Below are 4,460 nucleotides of genomic sequence, written 5' to 3'. Positions count from 1 at the left end.
GAACGGCCCAAAGCTGGTTTGAAATTGAGTCAACAGCCACCTCTTGTCTAGCTAAAGCAAATTCAACAAGGAATTTCAATGTCACAACATAGGGTGGAATACTCAAATCTAAGCAGCCCCTGATTACAGCCCTGAGGAAATTGCTGTAAGTGTGCTGGAGTCCAACTGTCTACCAGATGCTAGGCATTCTTCCATATTTGCATGGACTGTCTGGCCAGGGCATACAAGAGCATGACTCTTCCAGATGAGCTCTTACATGGATCCAATGCTCATATAGTAAGGACTGCTCTTTGTCAGCAAGACTTTATACAACTGAAATATATGAGAAACCCCAGCTCTCTTGACTAGATGAGGACCGAATCACGTCCCAGGTGAAGACCAACAGATGCAACTTCCATCAGATGTTAACCTGATAAAGGAGATTATATCTCCAAAAGTCATGTCAGAAGTGGGATTCGATCCCACGCCTCCAGGAGAGACTGCAGCCTTAACACAGCGCCTTAGACCACTCGGCCATCCTGACCACATGGTGTATGTTCATCTACAGAGAGAGAAAGATATTGTGAACCAAAAAAAGCACACATCTTAGGCCATGAGTGGCTAGAGCAAGAAAAAAAACTCACTGCACTTTTCCAAGTAGACAACCATATAAGCCCATGTGAGGGAAATGATCAGATTTTTTCTCTCTCAACAAAAAAGTAGAGTAAATACATGATTGTCTGAAGTGGGATTTGAACCCACGCCTCCAGAAGAGACTGCGACCTGAACACAGCGCCTTAGACCAGTCGGCCATCCTGACTTGCATTTGTGATACCTTCCACAGGCCAGACAGCCATGCAAGTGGGGTACCGAAAAGGCATGCCCTCAATTTATTTATCCTATTATAAGTACTTCCAACAGATCTTTGAACAATCCATAGAGAGCAGGACCTATGAAGAACTCTTTAGACCTTTAAGGCGTACAAAGAGAAAGTGCTATTCAGCAGCCACTTGAACGGCCCAAAGCTGCTTTGAAATTGAGTCAACAGCCACCTCTTGGCTAGCTAAAGCAAATTCAACAAGGAATTTCAATGTCACAACATAGGGTGGAATACGCAAATTTAAGCAGCCCCTGATCACAGCCCTGAGGAAATTGCTGTAAGTGTGCTGGAGTCTAACTGTCACCCAGATGCTAGGCATTCTTCCATATTTGCATGGCCTGTCTGGCCAGGGCATACAAGAGCATGACTCTTCCAGATGAGCTCTTACATGGGTCCAATGCTCATATAGTAAGGACTGCACTTTGTCAGCAAGACTTTATACAACCGAAATATATGAGAAACCCCAGCTCTCTTGACTAGATGAGGACGGAATCACGTCCCAGGTGAAGACCAACAGATGCAACGTCCATCAGATGTTAACCTGATAAAGGAGATTATATCTCCAAAAGTCATGTCAGAAGTGGAATTCAAACCCACACCTCCAGAGGAGACTGCGGCCTAAACACAGCACTTTAGACCACTCGGCCATCTTGACAGTGCAGAGTCTTAAGAAATGTATAAAAGTCACTCAGAAATTTCTGCCTCCATGCAAGCTTGAAATAATTTAAACCTTCAAACACAAGGTGCAACTTTATGCACAGGACAATAAACACAGAAGATCACATATGAAAGCATTTCTTTTCACAGGTGTACTGTTTTTATGCTTTTAGAATACCTCATACCTCTCATCAGCTATTTAGGGTCCTGTATCCTACTCACAAAATGACCTTGCCTGTGACCTCTCTCTCTACACAAACAACTACTGCACAGAAAGTAGGAAGGCAGAAGGTGGGGCAGTTTATGCAAATTAATGCTGTCAATGAGCCTTGCAGATTCATGCAGGATTTCTAGATCCTTGCTGGATACAAGAGAGCAGACCTTGTTTCAGATCAACTGTCCCTAGCAGGGAACGTCTGAGCACATGCAGTCTTTTGCTCTCTTGCCCCTGCCTGGGACTCACCCTCACTAGCTGAGGCGTGAAGTTCTGCATAACAACGTTGCATAGAGGGTACGTTTGTGGTCGGTTTGGGACGGGTGGGAGGTCAAAAGCAGGGAAAAGCATGTCGCCTTCACTTCTAGTCTCCTCTTCTAGGCCTACCTGCCGTTCACTCACTCTGTCTTTGTTTCATTCTCTCCTTCCTTAACACCCCTTCTCACTCACTCGCTCTATCACTTGTGCTCTTTCCCCTTGCTCTGCATTTCATAGTGGAAACATCTCTTGAATGGAGCATTAGAAAATGAGGTTACATACAATTAACAATCTACTTATTGGAAACCAAAAATATCACAAGACTGAATGTAACCCATTTCTTTAATAAAAGGGACTTTTTAAGCACCCCCCAAAAAACACATAAAACACCACGAGTGCTAGAAGAATATTATATGAGTTTGAAGACAGAATTGGGCAAATTCATTTGCAGTTGAAACTGAAGTTTGTTACTTATTCAGATATTATATGCACTGCCAATTTTTAGCTGAGATTCTAAAAGAACTCAGAGACAAAATGGACTTAAAGTTTTGTCAGAAGTGGGATTCGAACCCACGCCTCCAGGAGAGACTGCAACCTTAACGCAGCGCCTTAGACCACTCGGCCATCCTGACCACATGTTGCATGTTCATCTACAGAGAGAGAAAGATATTGTGAACCAAAAAAAGCACACATCTTAGGCCATGAGTGGCTAGAGCAAGAAAAAAGCGCACTTCACTTTTCCAAGTAGACAACCATATAAGCCCATGTGAGGGAAATGATCTGATTGTTTCTCTCTCAACAAAAAAGTAGAGTAAACAGACGATTGTCAGAAGTGGGATTTGAACCCACGCCTCCAAAAGACACTGCGACCTGAACACAGCACCTTAGACCACTCGGCCATCCTGACTTGCATTTATGGTACCTTCCACAGGCCAGACAGCCATGCAAGTGGTGTACCGAAAAGGCATGCCCTCAATTTATTTATCCTATTATAAGTACTTCCAACAGATCTTTGAACAATCCATAGAGAGCAGGACCTATGAAGAACTCTTTAGACCTTTAAGGCGTACAAAGAGAAAGTGCTATTCACCAGCCACTTGAACGGCCCAAAGCTGCTTTGAAATTGAGTCAACAGCCACCTCTTGGGAAGCTAAAGCAAATTCAACAAGGAATTTCAATGTCACAACATAGGGTGGAATACGCAAATCTAAGCAGCCCCTGATCACAGCCCTGAGGAAATTGCCGTAAGTGTGCTGGAGTCCAACTGTCTACCAGATGCTAGGCATTCTTCCATATTTGCATGGCCTGTCTGGCCAGGGCATACAAAATGTATGTGTAAATGTATAGGCATTCATATAGCGCACTACTTACCCAGAGGGTCCCAAGGCACTTCGACCGCTGCAAAACCCTTCCTGGCTTCCCTGAGAGATGGTCCCTTAATGGGTATCTCCAGGGTGAGACCAGGCATCCCCGGCGGTCAGGTGGGGCCGTTAGTGAAGATGAGGCAAGCTAATGCCCAGAGTTGCCGAGTGTGATCGCTGATCAGAGTGGGCACCGAGGCGAGAGAATTCTCGAGTCCACTGACCCTGGTCCAGAAACCTGCCGCGCCGGGACTCAAACCCTGGTCCCGGGTCGTGCTCTGCTCTCGGGTCTGCCACCTCTAACCAGTGAGCCACACTACTTCACAAGAGAAAGACTCTTCCAGATGAGCTCTTACATGGGTCCTATGCTCATATAGTAAGGACTGCACTTTGTCAGCAAGACTTTATACAACCAAGATATATGAGAAACCCCAGCTCTCTTGACTAGATGAGGACGGAATCACGTCCCAGATGAAGACCAACAGATGCAACTTCCATCAGATGTTAACATGATAAAGGAGATTATATCTCCAAAAGTCATGTCAGAAGTGGGATTCGAAACCACGCCTCCAGAGGAAAGTGCGACCTAAACACAGCGGCTTGGACCACTCGGCCATCCTGACAGTGCAGAATCTTAAGAAATGTATAAAAGCCACTCAGAAATTTCTGCCTCCATGCAAGCTTGAAATAATGTAATCCTTCAAACACAAGGTGCAACTTTATGCACAGGACAATAAACACAGAAGATCACATATAAAAGCATTTCATTTCACAGGTGTACTGTTTTTATGCTTTTAGAATACCTCATACCTCTCACCAGCTATTTAGGGTCCTGTATCCTACTCACAAAATGACCTTGCCTGCGACCTCTCTCTCTACACAAACAACTACTGCACAGGAAGTAGGAAAGCAGAAGGTGGGGCAGTTTATGCTAATTTATGCTGCCAATGTGCCTTGCAGATTCATGCAGGATTTCTAGATCCTTGCTGGATACAAGAGAGCAGACCTTGTTTCAGATCAACTGTCCCTAGCAGGGAATGTCTGAGCACATGCAGTCTTTTGCTCTCTAGCCTCTGACCTGGGACTCACACTCATTGGCTGAGGCGTGAAG

General features: G+C 44.9%; 2 non-coding genes across 2 annotated transcripts; both read right to left on the bottom strand.

The window, feature by feature from the left end:
- Nucleotides 1-2,537: 2,537 nt before the first annotated feature.
- Nucleotides 2,538-2,620, bottom strand: TRNAL-AAG (transfer RNA leucine (anticodon AAG)). The gene has a single exon. It is a non-coding gene; the product is annotated as a tRNA-Leu (tRNA).
- A 192-nt stretch (nucleotides 2,621-2,812) lies between these two features.
- On the bottom strand, nucleotides 2,813-2,895 carry TRNAL-CAG (transfer RNA leucine (anticodon CAG)). Its single transcript has one exon. It is a non-coding gene; the product is annotated as a tRNA-Leu (tRNA).
- Between the last annotated feature and the right edge of the window lie 1,565 nt (nucleotides 2,896-4,460).

This window comes from Lissotriton vulgaris, chromosome 8 (genome assembly GCF_964263255.1).
Source record: "Lissotriton vulgaris chromosome 8, aLisVul1.2, whole genome shotgun sequence".
Classification (NCBI taxonomy): Eukaryota; Metazoa; Chordata; class Amphibia; order Caudata; family Salamandridae; genus Lissotriton; species Lissotriton vulgaris.
The sequence above is the reverse complement of the archived record's forward strand: the minus strand, read 5'-3'. Positions and strand labels throughout refer to the sequence as shown.